This window comes from Sinohyriopsis cumingii, chromosome 17, assembly GCF_028554795.1.
Source record: "Sinohyriopsis cumingii isolate HCF-2022 chromosome 17, ASM2855479v2, whole genome shotgun sequence".
In the NCBI taxonomy this organism is placed as follows: domain Eukaryota; kingdom Metazoa; phylum Mollusca; class Bivalvia; order Unionida; family Unionidae; genus Sinohyriopsis; species Sinohyriopsis cumingii.
The window spans coordinates 26,164,022-26,181,531 of NC_142977.1; the positions used below are offsets into that span (position 1 = coordinate 26,164,022).

At 39.4% G+C, this 17,510-nt stretch overlaps 1 protein-coding gene across 6 annotated transcripts in view; it reads left to right on the plus strand.

Moving 5' to 3' along the window:
• The window catches only part of LOC149778285 (alpha-1,3-mannosyl-glycoprotein 4-beta-N-acetylglucosaminyltransferase C-like), a 54,655-nt gene that overhangs the window by 25,367 nt on the left and 11,778 nt on the right, over positions 1-17,510 (plus strand). For 2 of the 6 annotated variants that reach the window (XM_089939084.1, XM_089939083.1), the window contains exon 1: positions 10,535-10,991. The exons of 1 other annotated variant lie outside the window; for it this stretch is intronic. The gene's annotated coding sequence lies outside the window, so the exon portion shown is untranslated. Of the gene's footprint in view, positions 1-10,534; positions 10,992-11,349; positions 11,787-17,510 lie in introns of those variants that run through there. 3 more of the 6 variants (XM_089939085.1, XM_089939088.1, XM_089939086.1) reach the window with 3 other exon arrangements.

Below are 17,510 nucleotides of genomic sequence, written 5' to 3' on the forward strand. Positions count from 1 at the left end.
CTCTTGTTAGGTCCCTTGCTGAAAGGAATCTTGGGATCCATGTTGGGAGGACTGGTGGGAGCAAGATAAAAAGGCCCTCGGAAGTCCCAAGATCTCAGAATCGGCCCCTGACAACCCCATGGAAGGACGAAAACTAGCTTTAGTGCCTTACAAACGATGGATGGAATACCATCGTTGGCAAGAACAACGCACCGGGCATTTACCTCCCAATCCCCATTTGAGCGAGATGTCCCAGTTACAACACGAATTGCAGTCCTTGATGGATCGCCAAGATTTGTCCGAAACAGAAAAATCGCAAAAGTACGGCCAACTCTTGCAACGACTGCAACTCTTTCACCAGAAAGCTTTAGACGAAACAGCTCTACCCACTCTGAAAGATTTTAAGACCTTGATGAAAAGTCCAGCACCATCACCAGTACCAGTACCACCACTACCAGTGACCAAGACAGAAAAAGGAGAAGAAGAAGAAGGGTTTCAAACTCCACCAGAAAAAGTACGCAAGTTAATAACACCACCTACCTCCAGAATTGGATGGATTAAAAAGATGATGGCCACCCCTTCTTCATCACAAGAGAAAACAAAAGTGAAGACAGAAGTGAAACAAGAACCGATATCCCCTGTTCACACATCCTCCTCCTCGACACCTATTGCCGGTCGCACACGCAAAGCATTGCAATCCAAGAAAATAACCCAAGAGAAAAAGAGTAGCATCCTCCAAGAGTGGGTGTCTTATTAACACACAAACACAAAAAAAAATGGAAAAAGTGTTAGCCAGCATTTACTACGATCCCTCGCATCCTGCAGGTTACACAGGAGTTCAAAAATTGTATCGTGCTGCCAAAATGCGACTGAAAAGTCTCCGTTTACCTCAAGTGCAACGATGGTTACAAGAACAAGCTACCTACACTTTACACAAACCCATTCGACGCAAGTTTGCCAGAAGTCGCACCCGAGTGGAAGGCATCGATCATCAATGGCAAGCCGATTTAGCCGATGTCTCTCATTTGGCCAGCTACAATCGTGGCTACAAATATTTGTTTTGTGTCATCGACGTCTTTTCCAAATTTGCCTGGGTCGTGCCCTTGACTTCTAAGTCGAGCAGCGAGTTAGTGCGAGCCCTGCAACGAGTGTTGAAACAAAGCGGTCGTCACCCTCTTCGATGGCAAACGGACAAAGGCACCGAATTTCTGAACCAAGCTTTCCAAAAAGAATTAAAGAAACGTGACATTCATTTTTTTACCACCGAGAATCCCGAGACCAAAGCCAGCATTGTGGAACGTTTTCAACGCACTTTGAAAGAACGCATGTGGAAATATTTTACGCATCACCACACTCTGAAGTACATCGACATCTTACCGCACCTGGTGCAAGCGTACAACCAATCTTACCATCGAAGCATCGGACGTGCCCCGCAAGAAGTGACTCCCGACAACGAAGTGCTGGTGTTTGAGCGCCTGTTTGGTACGTCCACGACGAGGGCTGTCCCCAAGAAAAGTGAAGTGTTGGCCGTAGGAGATTGGGTGCGCATTGGCAAAACCAAACGCACTTTCGACAAAGGTTACTTACCTAACTGGACGACCGAATTGTTTCGTGTCACTGGACGAGTGCATGGTCATCATCCTGCCGTCTATAAATTGGAAGACATGAACGGAGAAGTACTCAAAGGAACGTTTTATTTGCCCGAGTTACAACGTGTGACCAAAAAAGAAGACGACGTGTACGACATCGAAAGCATTCTCGAACGCAGAACCCGTAAAGTGGGCAAACGACGTGTCAAAGAAGTGAAAGTACGTTGGAAAGGATATCCACCCAGTTTTTATTCTTGGATCGACGCTTCGCAAGTCATCGACTATAAAAAGAAGTGACCATCATGCCCTTTCACACAGACGCAGCTACGTTGACCACTCCTTCACCCAGTTCTTCTGTGCAAGATTTGCAAAAAACAACCCTTGTGGGTGTGGTGCGGAGAACGTGTGCCTAAAACGCAAATCGTCTTTTTCTGCCAAATCTTCGTGGTGTATTGTGTCACCGGGGCAGCCATCGTCAATTTGAGTTTGCAACAAGGAGACAAACAATTGTGGACCATTTTATTGAGCAGTTGCATCGGTTACCTGCTTCCCAATCCCTCCCTGAAATTCTCCTCGAACGGGAACCGCGGAAACCTTGTGTCCAGTGCCAGTGCCAGTCACCACTCCAATAACAACAACAACAACCCCATTTTGAGCGAAGACACGCCTCTCACGTCCAGTAACCCCTCGGACAGCCACAGAACTCTGGAATTATGAGTCACCAAAACCAATTTTACTTAACCTTACCCAGTGACAGTTCCATGGAGGTGTTTCCCCACAAGACGTTGTGCTGTTACACGGCCAAATTACCTCAGGCCATCCCATTAGATCACGAAGCCCATTGGGAAGTGGCTTTGGTAGAAATGATTTACCCAACACAAATCAAAAACATCACTGAAACTCAAAACACTTTTGACGTCGAAATTCTGGACCCAACAGTGCAGCAAACCATGATGACCACTTCTCAACATAAATCACTTGCGAAGACCCAAATACCCCGCAGCAGCAGTGACACTTCTCCTCCTTTTTACGTTTATCACTTTAAAATTAACTCAGGCCATTATTTTAGTGGTCAACATCTGGTGGAGGCCATCGCTGACAAATTCTATGCAGCATTTGACAAAGTTCTGACCGGACTAAAAAAACGTGTCACCATTGAGTACCACAAACTGTCTCACCGTCTACTCATCAAATTTGAAAGTGAGGATAGAAGTATACGTATTAAATTTTGCCCAGAATTGTATGACATTTTGGGTGGAGACCTCAATATGGTCACGGATAAGCGGACCAAAAAGATTCACATAGCAGACATTGACAACAACGGGCATTTTGCGAGGTATTTTCGTTTCCCGGTAGAACTGAACCAGGGACTGAATTTGATCTTTGTGTACTCCGATGTGGTGGAGTACAACGTGGTGGGACACACCTCCGTGCCGTTACTGCGTGTCATTCCTTTCAAAGTAAATTCTGTCACGAACACTGACGAGGAAGGTGGAAACACTTATCACGTCCACCGCGAATTTGTACATCCTCATTATTTGCCTGTCAGCAAGTCGTATTTGGACACGGTCAACATTGCTATAAAAGGAGATCTGGGACAAAATATTCCATTCACCAAAGGAAAAGTCACGGTGAAACTTCATTTTCGAAAACGGTTCTCTAGCGACTCTTAAGTCATGTATCCAGTGTACCGAAGGGTTGCTCGACAGCGAGGACACGGTTTAGGAGATATGCTAAAATCGGCCTTTCGTTCGGTGGCTCCGGTGTTGAAACCGATGGTGACACGCGGATTGCACGCCTTGAAAGATGCGGCACTGACACAAGGCAAAGAATTTCTCCAAAATGTCATCATCGACAAACAAAACCCTAAAGAAGCCTTTATGAGGGCAGGCAAAAATGTCTTGCTGCAAACGGGCAAAGACCTTTTGGGCCGACGAGACACACCTATAAATGCCCTGCACGCTACCGAGTCAGGCAATCAGCAAGGACAAGGCAGAAAGAGACGACGAAGAAAACACCCTTTCACCAGACTTCACACGTCTAAGGCTAGAAAGACAAAGAAAAGAAGAACCGTTCGAGACTTAGACGTTTTCGATTATTGAGACACAGAAAAAAATGATGCACCAAGAGTCATGCGCTTGTTCCAAGTCGGAACTGGATCTGTTTGCCATGCCACCTACCATGATGACGATGCAAGAATCCCAATGGGTGGTATTTCATCCCGTCTCCTCACTGACAGATTCCGCTCCCATCGAGTTTGAAATCAAGGGACAGCCCGAAGATTACATCGATCTGAATAGCAGTTACTTGTACTTGAAAGTCAAAGTTCTAGATAAGGATGACGGTGGAGTAGAAGACACTGAGAGTATAGCTCCCGTCAACAATTTCATGCATTCCTTGTTCAGCTCATTGGACTTGTACTTGAATAACAATCTGGTCGGCAGCAGCATGGATACTTACCCTTACCGTGCCTACTTGGAAAATCTCTTGACGTACGGAATAGATGCCATGAATACTCATCTCAATGCCGGTGTGCTATGGGGACCTGACGAAGCGAAGGAGTTTAACACATTAAATAAAAGCAATGACGGTTTTGTGGAAAGACGAAGCAAAATCTTAAATAAGAAGAGTTTAGAACTGATGGATCGTTTGCATTTGGACATGTGGTTGCAAGAGAAATATTTGCTGAACGGGGTAAATGTTCGCTTGAGACTGAATCGTAGCAGTACCGCTTTCCATTTGTTGGCTGATAGTTCTGCCAAAAGCAAAATCGAGGAGGCCAAACTCTACGTACGACGCGTGGAAGTGTTACCTAAAGTGGGAAACGACATCAGTCAAACGTTGAGCAGAACGACCGCCAAGTATCCCATCCGACGCGTGGAAGTAAAAACGTTCACCATTCCCCGTAACCATCATTCCATGATCGAAGATCATCTGTTTCAAGGACAGTTACCCAAGCGTTTAATCCTTGGTATGGTCTTGAATTCAGCCTTCAACGGAGCCTTCGCTGAAAATCCTTTCTACTTTCAACACTTCGACGTGAAGAAAATCGAAGTCAGTCGCGATGGCAAGATCTTGTGTACCCGTCCTTTCGAACCTGACTTTGGTGACACAAAGATGAATTATCTGAGATCGTACTTGTCCCTGTACGAAGCCACCGGACAATTAGGGACCAACACCAGTCACGGCATTACGTACGAGGATTACGCAGGAGGCTATGCTTTGTGGGCTTTTGATTTCACTCCAGACCAAGGCAGCGACGAGGGACATTTCCACCCTATAAAATCCGGCCAGATTCGTGTGGAACTTCAGTTTGCAAAGCCACTGAACGAGGCAGTGAACGTCATCCTGTATGCAGAATTCGATAATACCATAGAAATCAACAGTTTGAGAGAAGTCATTCTAGACTATTAGAAGCTATGGAAGACTGTTATCCCTCTTTACCTAGTGGAGAAACTTTGGAGATGGAATGTGAGGAGACCGTGGAAAAAGAATCTCAAGACAAAGACGAAGAAGTCATCATGATGAAGTCTAGATGGCCAGAACAAGAATCACATTTAGTCTCCTGTTTTGCCAAACACTTGGTGGAAAAAATGACGGAATTGATCAAAAAAGAGTGCTATGGATGTCAAAACGATTATCCCAGTCAAATTCAACACGATAAATGCCTGATGTTGAGTCAAGAAGAAAAATTGAACGAGTATCTGGACGAAGCTTGGAGTCTCATCTCGGACGAAGTCGTGTTGCATCAGTGGTATAACGACTTGCGTGAACATTCTTGTCCACCATTAACCACTCAAGAGATCCATCGTATCGAAGCTCTCCTGAATCAGAGTGAGGAGACGAAACGAAGAAACGATTATTTGTCAGGCATTTTCAAGCAAAAAGTCAGGATCGAATTGATAACTTATTATTACCTGTGAAGAAGAAAAAAAAAACACAAAAAATGAATACCTGGGAACTTTATTACCTTTTGAACCACAGTTCGTATACGGCTTCTTGGAATCTTGTCGTTTGTGCTAAAGATGAACTCCCTCATCGCAAACCTCAAGACCATCTAGCTTATGTGATCAACACGACGACTGTCATCTCCCAGGAACCCACTGGGTAGCAGTTTTCTTTCCTCAAGAAGGATGTGTGGAATATTTTGATTCGTACGGATTGCCCCCTTTGGAAGACGATATCATCGACTTTATGAGAAGAAATGCTCAGACCACCCGATTCAATAATGTGAAATTACAAGGTACAGATTCCTTGGTGTGTGGACAATAATGTGTGTATTTTCTGCATCATCGCAGCTTGGGCTATTCCTTAGAACATTTAGTGACTCATTTTGATCCTCGTTCTTCTTCTAGAAACGATGTGAAAGTAGATCGATGGTTTTGTGACCATTATGCTTATCTTTTGTCTCAAGCTAGGAAACGTAGTGTCCATCAATGGCCTAATGACTTCCAACAGTGGAAATCACAATTTCATTCACAACATTGTCAGCCCTGTTTAAAGTAGAGTGTGAATTGAAAAAAAAAATGTTTGTCATTTGAAAAAAAAATGTTTGATGTTATATTGTTGGATTATTGTTAAAAATGTTAGAGTTGTTGGTTAGTGTTAAGTGATTTTGAATAAAAAATGTTGTGTTTTGAGAAAAAATGCCTTTGTCTTTTGTTTGGCTATAAGAATTTTGATTCATGCTCTCTGACTTCTCTCTATCCCTCTCATGACACTCATTGAACGTTGCGGCTCGAAAACCGTAGAGGGATGTTTTCCTTCACGTCCGCGCTTTGACTTTGAGAACCGGGGTAGTTTCCAATCTACCCATCCATTATCGACTCATCCTCCTACGAAGATGTGCTCCAAACTAGCTAAGCTAAACGAAGCCTACGTGAATTTGCACATGGTCAGACACAGTCTGATACCGAAGCCAGAAGAGATAGAGAATGTGTGAATGTTAAAAGTCACTGAAGACCTGATAGAAGAGCTCTTCAGAGAAGAAGTGAACAGGGAGAAAGAAGAATGGACAGAGAAGTACAGACTTCAGAGACAGCAGCAACAGCAACAACAACAACAACAACAACAGCAGCAGCAGCAGCAGCAGCAACCTGAACCTGACAGAGGCTTTGTAGATTGTCGTATCGACACCAAAGAGTTCTTCTTCTCTTTCCGAAGAAGCAGACCTATCGTCAGAAAGTCTATCCTCAGAGGACGTCGCATTCTTAGAAACTAAAAGATTGCCATAGCAAACAAAAAAACAGCCCTTTTCAGGGCTAACCAATACTCTAGAAAAGAAATAACAATCGATTTGCCAATGTGTGTAGGTAGAGTAGTGTGAATATAAACACTGACTCTTTTTTATAGTGTGAGTGTATGTGTTTGTGTATAGGATTGTGTGTTTGTAAGTGCTCACGTACGTTTGTGTGGATAGTAGATTAAGATCATGTTTTTTGCTGTTTGAGGTGTGGGGAGAGTAGATTTGGGGTTTGATTGGATTGCTTTGCGTATGTGAATAGTATATTATTTGTTTAATAAGATTTTTTAGAATAGTGATAGGCAGTATAAAAAAGTGAGTGAGTGTTTCTTTTAGGTCCGCGCGTTTGTTTGGCTATGATCTAGGTAAGATCAATTTTGTTTTAGGGGATGTTTTCCTTCACGTCCGCGCTTTCAGTATAAATTAAAAATCGTTCGGCAGTCTAGCTACCCTTCTTGATTGATCAACACCACCAGAATGAACACCAGACTAGCTAAACTGCTTGAACTTCATGTACACCTGGAATATGCCAGGTGTATAGTGAATGAGCTGGCTGCAGAGGCCCTAGTAGAAGAGGGAAGGATGAAAGAGGAGGAGAGAAGAAACAAAGAAGAGGAGGAGAGAAGAAACAAAGAAGAGGAGGAGAGAAGAAACAAAGAAGAGGAGAGAGGAAATTTCAGAATCCCAGAGACAGAAAATTGGGATTCTGAAGCCACTTATCCCGCCTCTGCTCTTCCCCCAAAAAGAGTGAAAAGAGACTGGGGAAGAAGATGTGTGTGGTGCCAGGCCTGGAAGGTGCCATCATTAACCAGGTGTCATGGAGTTCAAAAAAAAAAAAGCCCTTTTCAGGGCTACCCCAATCTCTAGAAAAGATATAGTTATTTATTTGCCAATGTGTGTATGCAGAGTAGTGTGAATATAAACACTGACTCTTTTTTCTAATTGCGAGTGTATGTATTAGTGTTTGTAAGTGATCAAGTAGGTTTGTGTAAATGGTAGATTATGGGGTTTTGCAAGCGCTCACGTACGTTTGTGTGAATAGTAGATTATGGATTTAGTTTTAATGATTTGCGTGTGTAAATAGTAGATTTGGGGTTTGTTTATTGTTGGCTCACGTATGTGGATAGTAGATCATATGAAATGAGAAAAAAGTAGGGATGTTTTCCTTCACGTCCGCGCGTTGTTTGGTTATGATCTAGGTAAGATCAATTTTGTTTTAGGGGGATGTTTTCCATCACGTCCGCGCTTTCACTATAAGAACCCACAGTATTCGTCGTTCAAACCATTCTTCAAAGAATAAATAGGAAGATGGCTTCAAACCAACTTGATAAAATGAAAACATTGCAAGACGTCCTGGACAATTTGGGTATGATGGAGCAAATGATGGTTGACATAAACGAGGATCACTATTCTTATAGTCCCCATCGTGTGAAGATGGAGATAAACAATTTAAGAAAAGTAAAAGAAATGATCAGTGCTCTGATGAAAGAAATAAAGGAGGAGAAGGAGGATGAAGAGGAAAGGATAAGGATGAGAGTATGGAACGAGAAAATTGAAAAGGAAGAAGAAAATGAGAAGAGGAAGAAAGAAGAGGAGGAGAAGCAGAAAGAAGAGAAAAAGAAGGAAGAAAAGAAAGAAAAGAAGAGAAAGAGTGTAGGACAGAAAATAAGAAGCTGGTGGAGAAATAGAAGAAATTAAAAGAAGAAGACGAAACCCAAAGGCCCTTTTCAGGGCCACTCATAGGTCTCGAAAAGAGATTGACTTTCCATTGCCTACCCTTCTTTTTTTTTATTTTTTTTTTTTTAAAAATCCTATGTTCATTTCCCCTTGTCGCTCAACAGTCCCAAACTCTATTCCCATGTTATTTTCCCTTGTCGCTAGACAGTCCCACGATTTTTCGTCCATGTTAAATTTCCATTGTCGCTAGACAGTCCCAGGGTGGTTAATGTTAAATTTCCATTGTCGCTAGACAGTCCCAGGGGGGTCTGTAATGCTAATTCCCACTGTCGCCAGATCGTCCCTATTCACTACTTCTCTCTCATATACATAGAGTCGGAATTGTTACTTTTACAATTTTCTTTAGATTTGTGTTTACATTTGCAGCAACGAAAATCCCTAAATATATATTGATGAGAAATGTATGTTGACTGAAGTTGAATCAGATCCCTATGAGAAGGTGCCTAACGAGAACTGACGCACATATTGCGCTGAAGAAGAAACACGAACGAGCTGAGTGGTGACTTGAGGTAACTCTTTATGGAATATTAGTATATGTTAGCATATATGGAAATTCGAATAGTTAGTAAGATATAATAATGTAAACCAAACGCTATCATTAACAATAGTGCTTTGATACAAACAAACATAAAACTCCAGTGCACATAGAACTACACACTTGCTTCACTTAAACGTGTTTCTCGTGGAAGGGTTGGATACATTAATAACGAAAATGCCATCATTAAATTTTATTAGGCAAGGTACGGCGCCAATCCAACATATCATCGATTTTTAACTAAAATGTTTCAAATAATTACAAAAACCAGATCCAGTTTTACAGGAAAAGGAATCCAAAACTGCTCAAAGGTCACTATTTTAACTCTCTCTCTCTCTCTCGATCGATCGATCGATCGATCCTTCAGACGATCTATCAATCTATATATCTACTTTCAAGTACTTGAAGCAATAAACTGTATTGTATTGTATTGTATTGTATTGTATTATATTGCATTGTATTGTATTATATTGTATTGTATTGTATTGTATTGTATTATATTGTATTGTATTATATTGTATTGTATTGTATTGTATTGTATTATATTGCATTGTATTGTATTGTATTGTATTATATTGTATTGTATTATATTGTATTGTATTGTATTGTATTATATTGTATTGTATTGTATTATATTGTATTGTATTGTATTGTATTGTATTGCATTATATTGTATTGTATTGTATTGTATTGTATTGTATTGTATTATATTGTATTGTATTGTATTGTATTGTATTGTATTGTATTGTATTATATTGTATTGTATTGTATTGTATTGTATTGTATTGTATTGTATTGTATTGTATTGTATTGTATTGTATTGTATTATATTGTATTGTATTGTATTGTATTATATTGTATTGTATTGTATTGTATTGTATTATATTGTATTGTATTATATTGTATTGTATTGTATTGTATTGTATTATATTGTATTGTATTATATTGTATTGTATTGTATTGTATTGTATTATATTGTATTGTATTGTATTATATTGTATTGTATTGTATTGTATTATATTGTATTGTATTGTATTATATTGTATTGTATTATATTGTATTGTATTGTATTGTATTGTATTATATTGTATTGTATTGTATTATATTGTATTGTATTGTATTGTATTGATCAAATACTCAACAACGTTTCTCATTGAAATGGTGCATTTTATCTACACTGTTATCTACATTCATCAGCACGTCATTGAGATATGTAAACAGGAAGCAAGAGTTTTCAATAAAATAAAACTAATAGATTGTAACATTCCAAATTATCCATGCACGAACCCGAGTAGGGCAAATGTATTATATAGGGACTATATTACAGATATTAAAGAATACATGTTTAATACAGGTCACAGATACGGGCATTTCAATGAAAAAGCTCTGATATTTTATGAACATTACGGTCTACTTGCACTTTAATGTAGGCCGACAATAGACAGGTAATTCAAAGCTCAGTGTATCTCAGAAATGATGAATCATTTATGACCAGTATTTTATTCGGTATTCAACACAGCCTTGGCGTGAATGGTGCACTTCTATAATCAATGCATTTGCCAGTACTGACATGCTTAAAACAATAAGAATAATCAGGTAGCAGGCTCAGACAGAAATGATCAAAATGGTATGATATCTCTAAATTTGGTTATTCTTTGAACACAAATGTATTCAGCTGTTCAAGACATTTTACTATTTGACTGAGAAGACATGGGAAATTCAAATTAGTGTAACGGGACAAAATAAATGTCCGAAGGTAAATATTCGTTTCAAAGGACACACATGAAGGAAGTGATATTCGGTTTCAATCATATTTGCATTACGTATTACACAGGAGTTTCTTTCTCAGGATATTTGTAGATACAAACTTAATTCAACAGCAAGATTATGCGATACCGTCCTAAACTGGGTGAGTGCTATTCTAAATGTATCCTTTGTAATTATATACAGGTACATTTACAAATCGAAATTGTTTATTCACTTAGCATCATATGTCGATTTGTTATAGGTTGCTAGGTTGTTGTTGTTGAGTTTAATTATAGTGGGGTGCGCACAATTGTGCATGTGCCACTTTTTTCTGCCTGCACTTCAGCCTGCTAGTTGTTCCTTGGGAAGGGGATGGTGCCACCTCCCCCAGGCTTTTATGGATTCAAGGAACCCTGATAGTTTGGCCTCAATCTGTGGGTCCATATAGGTCCCTATAGTTGAATGGTTGGATGTCATTAGTGGGAAGGAGAGCTCGGAAACGGTCCTGCTTGCTTTACATCGCTGGTTTCTTGTTGCATTTGCCTGGTGTTTCTTGCAATTTTTTATTTATTTTTTTTTTCGATTTTTTTTTCTTCTTCAAAATGTTCTAAAAGGAGGGGGGATGTTCTATGCTGTTTATAGAGGTTCTTAGTAGAAATCATGTATGAAGAGAGATTTTCAAGGTTATTATGGTATTACTAGTCGAGGTGTTTAGGGTGTGTTTCCTACGTTATGTTATTTATAAGTTTTTAGATATTACCTCTTTAAGTTATTTATTAATTAATGTTTTTAGAGATTGAATGTTATTTATACTTTATTTAGCAAGATACCGGAGTCCTAGCCGATTACACGGTTCGTTAAGGACATCTAGGACCGGAATCCTAGCTGATTACTCGGTTCGTTAAGGACATCTAGGACATCCGATTTTGCGGTTTCCTTAGTTTTTTATAGGTGCTTCGTAAGTGAATTATTTATTAATACTTTTATAAAATTGAATGATATGTTATGGGTTTTTATGTGGTGGCTTCTAAATTTATTTAGCTAGTTACTGGGTCTTTTGGTTTTGTGAGGATAGTAATTATATTTTGTTCCTAATTCCTGCTGAGTCTATGAATTGATTTATATCTTTATATGCTGATTGTTTATTTTTATTAGAGTCCATAAGTAACTCTGGGTATGTGTGTGGTGATCCAATCTCTTTTTGGTTTTTGATAAATATTTTCCGAGCGGGTTGATATTTTGGGCATATATTGAATACGTGGTGTAGATCTTCGGTGGTGTGGCAGTTAAAGCAGTTAATGGTTGCTGGTTTGGGTCCTATAAACCTTCCAAAACTGCTTGCTAGTTTAGTTTTTCCAGTTATTATCCTGTTTATGGTTTTCTGTTCTAAATAGGTACCCTTAGGTAGCTGTATGTTCCTATGTACGTTTTTTGGGGGTTTCATGGTGCTTTTTACCTTTTGTGGAGGAGTTCTAAAAATCTTGCCATGTTTGGTCTATATATGTTTGTGCGAAGCTTATTACTTCTGTAGAGCTATATAGTTAAGCTTGATAGAGTTTTGATCCCCTAGTTTGGTGTTTGCAACTTTGTCTGCTGTTTCGTTGCCAGAGATTCCAATGTGCGACGGTATCCACATGAGCTCGACTAATTGATGTGCTGTGGTGATATCGTCGATTAATTGGCATGCTCTGTCGAGGAATTGTTCCCTAGAGTCTGTATTGCGATTTTGGATCGATTTGATAACGCTTAGGGAATCGCTTATAATGACTGCTTTAGGTATTTGGTTGTCTTTGATCCATTGTAGTGATTCAAGTATAGCCCAGAATTCAGTGGTGTAAATGGAGCAATAGTCAGGTAATCTGGATCCCGTTTGTATATTGAATTCAGGGATGACTATTGCTGCTGCTGTTCTTGGTGGGTTGTTTGTTTTTGATCCATCGGTATATATTTTAACATAGTCCGGGTATTTTTGGTTGATTTCGTTTACCAGTACAGGTTTTAGTAAGTTTTCTTGTCCTTCTTTATTGCCTAATTTGGTAGCTTCAGTGTTAATCCTTGGTGGTTTTTGTAACCACGGTGATTTGTTCTGGTCTCTATTGTTTGTTACCTGTTTTTTTTAGTAGAGGTATCTTTTCTCTTAGTTCAAGGATTACTTTGCCACTTGGTGTGATGGGTATGATTTTGGGTTTGAAGACCACTTTACACTTATCTATAGCTATTTTGGTGGGATGGTTGTCTGGGTGGGTATCTAATCGAATGGAGTATCGGAGGAGCAGTTCTTGCCTACGTAATTTTAAGGGTAGTTCTCCAGTTAGTGTTTGTAATTCTTCTAATGATGTTGAGGGGAGTGTTCCTGTGCATAATAGTAAGGCTTTTCTCTGGATAGTGTCAAGTTTTTGTAGTACAGGTTGCTTAGCCGAGTTATATGCTTGGCAGCCGTAATCCAGTTTTGATCTAATTAGGCTTTTATATATCGTAAGGAGGGTTTCCTGGTTGGATCCCCAGTCAGTCCCTGTGATGTTCCTGAGTAAATTGAGATCTTTGTTACAATTCTGGGTGAGTTGTTCAATGTGCTGTTTCCATGTGAGGTGTTTGTCAAAGAACATTCCTAGGAATTTTACTACTGTCACGTATTTGATTAATTGATTTTGTATATAGAAGTTTGGATAGACTAGGTTGTTATTTCGTTTGGGGGGTGAATATGATTGCCACAGTTTTTTCATGAGATATTTTGAAACCCCATTTGTCCGCCCATCTCCCTATGTTGTCTAGGCTCTGCTGGATTTCTGTAACTACTGTGTTATTGGCAGGATTTCCATTCCTCCATATGCCACTATCATCTGCAAATTGTGACAAGTTTATTTTTGCGGAGGCTGCATTGAGGTCAAGGTCGTTTACTATTAGGTTAAATAGTAAGGGACTTATTACACTACCTTGCAGTGTTCCATTTTCAAGTGAAAATTCTTCCGAATGGGTGTTGCCTATTCTTGTGGTAATTTTCCGGCCTGTGAGAAACTCGCCAATCCAGTTGAACAAGCGTCCAGTTATTCCAATTTGGTTTAATTTGGCCATTAGTCCATTGGTCCATACTAGGTCGAACGCTTTTTATAGGTCTAAAAAAACCGCTATGAGGTTGCGATCGGTTTTCCTATGTGCGTTAAAAGCGAGTTTGATGTCTGTTTCCAATCTGAGAAGTTGGTCAGTGGTGGACCGTTTGTTCCGAAAGCCACATTGATTTATGGAGAGTAGGTTATTGGTTTCTAGGTGGTGTTTTAACTTATTTGCGATTATTGTCTCCATTATTTTGCAAATATTGTTTGTAAGGGAAATGGGTCGGTACGAATTTATGTTGATGCGATCTTTACCTAGCTTGGGGATTGGTATTACTATGGCCTGTTTCCATTTGGTGGGTAGTTGGCCTTTATCCCATATCCTATTAAAGAGTTTGATTATGGCTATTGTTATATTGATAGGTAGTTTTTTGTAGATAATGTAACCTAACTGATCCTTACCAGGGGATGTTTCGTTTTTGGATCGTAGGGCTATCTTCCATTCATGTACTGTGATGTCGCTATTTAGGTGAGATTCTTTTGTTCCTTGGTCTTGAAACATTTGAGACTGGGTTCCCTCCATTAGTTTTTTGTGTTCTTGAAAGTTTCTGGTGTGATTATTGTTGCTACTCATGTTCGAAAAATGATTCGCTAGGAGGTCTGCCTTATCTTTATTTGTTATGGCATTTTTAATTTTTGGGGCTGAGGTAGTTGCTTTCCCTTTTATGGCTTTTATCTTGTCCCATACTTGTTTTGAGTTTGATTTTAGACTCAGTTTAAACCAAAAGGTTTGCCATAGATTAATTTTAGCAGTTTTTATAGTTTGTTTTAGTGCTTTTTCTTTATCTCTTTATTGTTGGAAGTAGATAGAATTTTTGGTGCGTTTATATTTAATTAAGGCCCTTTTTTTGTCTTTATGTGCTATAGTGCACTGTTTAGTCCACCATGGTACAGGGTTTTTATTTTGGATATTAGTTGTCTTTGGTATGCATCGGTTAGCTGCTTCTATAATTGTGTCTGTAATGTTATCATAATACATGTCAATAGTTGGGCTTTCTAAGTTATCTGGATTTACTCTAGCTAGTAATAATTGGAATTGGTCCCAGTCTGCCTGTTGGTACCTCCATTTAGGTGGGGTTTCGTTTGGAATGTGTTGAGTTTTTGTTTGAATATTGATTGTGATGGGAAAATGGTCACTTCCTAACGTATCTTCCTGATCCACCCACCAATTTGTGATTTGAGCCAATTTTGGGGTAGTGATGGTTAGGTCTATTGCTGAGAGAGCGCCATCCTCAGGGTTTAATCTAGTGTTCGACCCGTCATTTAAGATGACCAGATTGTTCTCAGTTATCCATTTTTCAACCATTTTCCCTCTTTGATCTTTCTTTTTACCTCCCCATAATTCACTGTGTGCGTTGAAGTCGCCACAGATCATTAGATTGTTGTTGTTGTTATTAGTGATTGCCTTTAGTGAGATTAGGTTGTTAGGGCAGAAGGTACCCCCTGGGTCGTATGCATTTATTATTTGAATGTTTGTGGTTCCTATATTTATCATTACTGACATTATTTCGATGCTATTATTGATGTTTAGGTTAGGGGGTACTTCTATTACTTCATAGTAGATTAGTGTATCTATTAAAATAATTGCTAGTCCACCCCCTTTCTGCCCCATGGGTCTGTTTTTAAAGATTCCCTGGGTATAGCCTTGTAGTTTGGGCAGGCGTTTGTGTTCTTGTGTTATGAGGGTTTCCTGAAGGCAGATTGCGTCTGGTTTTACGGCCGTATTATTCAGTTTGTTCTGCAGTTCTGATAGGTTTTTAAAGATTCCTCTGCAGTTCCATTGCCAGATGGTGATTTTATTATTTTTTGTACTATTCATTTTTGACGTTGTCCTTATCTGTTAGTCTTGTGGTCCAATCAGCTGGTATGGTGAAAATGGTTTTGAGGGTTCTCATTATGCTACTGAGATCTTGCATTAGGGTTCCTGTTGTTAGGTTCATTACTTCCTGTATTAATTCTGTGTTGGGGTGTGGGTTAGGTTTGGGGATGTTTGGGGTGAAAGTTTTGTTTGTATCTGGAGTGTTATCAGGGTGGTCATGGTTTGTTACAATGTGGGTTGTAGTTTTTGGTTCTTTTCTTTCCTGATTCGAGGGTATGTTTTGTGGTGCAATGTTTTCCCTTCTGATTCTGCGTGGAGAGTTTTGGTGCTCATTGATTGTTTCAGAGGTAGATTTTGGTGTGTTGGGGTTGTTTTTACAAATAATGTTTTTGGCAGAATTGGTAGGTGAGGTGTTTTTCGTTCATTAAATCCACTATTTGTTTCTCTTTTATTGCAAATCTGCATTCTGCCGATCTAGGATAATGGTTTTCTTTACAGTTAGCACATTTTTGTTTAGTTGTGTGGCATTCTCCTTTGTGTTGACCTCCGCAGTACTTACATCTTGGTTTGAATCTACATCTGAGGACATAGTGTCCCCAGTGCAGGCATTTGGTGCAAAATCTTGGCCTATTTATGTAGTTTTCCAGCTTATGGCACACTCCTGACTGTCCTAGTTTTATTATTGAGGGTATTGGCTCGGTAGCCTCAATAACTGCTTTGTTTGTTCCTTGTCCCTTGTGATTTTTAAGACGATATACTTTGGTGGTCTGTGTTCCATTTGCTGTATATGAAGTAGGAGTTCATTGCTTATGTCCTTGTTGTATCCGTTTAGTGCTATTACTTTTTTAAAGATAGTGGTTTTAGTGGGCTCAGCCAGATTAGTTGTGGTTTCACTGTGTTTGGATTTCGAAGTGACTCGTGTTTTCCTCTGAGTGCTATGGTGTCTCTCTACTTTGATCTTTATTGGGCCTTTAGTTTCAATTTGGATGAATTTTTCCACCTGTTGAATTGTGCTGCATTGGACAATCAGGTAGTTTCGCCTTGGTCTTATCAGTTTGAATTGTCCAGTGTGAATTTTGGCCAGTGCTGTCATAATACTATTGGTACTTAGACTAGTAATTCTGTTGCACCTGCTGCTTATGTATATGGTGTGTTCGATGTAATGATAATTGTAAATTTTGTTTTGGGGGTTATGTTGTTGTTTTATTTCCTGTTTTGAGTTAACCTTACTTGTGTTTTTTTTGTGGTTGTTTTGGGGTTTTAGCGAGCCCTTGCCATTACCTAGGTATGTGTTTTGGGTTGTTTGGGGTCTTTGGGTTGCCATATTAGTGATGCTGCTGGGTAGTTTTGTAGTGTCTAATTCATTGGATTTGTTCCCATAGGTTGGCGGTTCCCTTACTGTTATTATCCCAGATGGTCCAGGAGTTTGGCTTGTGTGTATAGTTTCTTTCCTAATGTTTTGATTTATTGTTGTTTGCTTGATTTCCTGTTGTTGGTTTGTTTGCATGTTTCTAGAACTGGTTATTTCATTTTTGGTGAATTTTGGGGTGCTGGTTATGGTTATGTGGTCTAACTGTGGGGAGTTTAAGATATGTAGGTTACTGTCAAATTCATTTGTTAGGTTTGGAATAGTGGTGTCTATATCTTCATTTGTGTTTGGTTTTTCCGCTTCCTTGAAGAGGATTGGCGATAGTATTGGCATTGTATTTATATTGTTCCCTGGAGTGTAGTTTTGTATTTCTAGTAGTTTCTC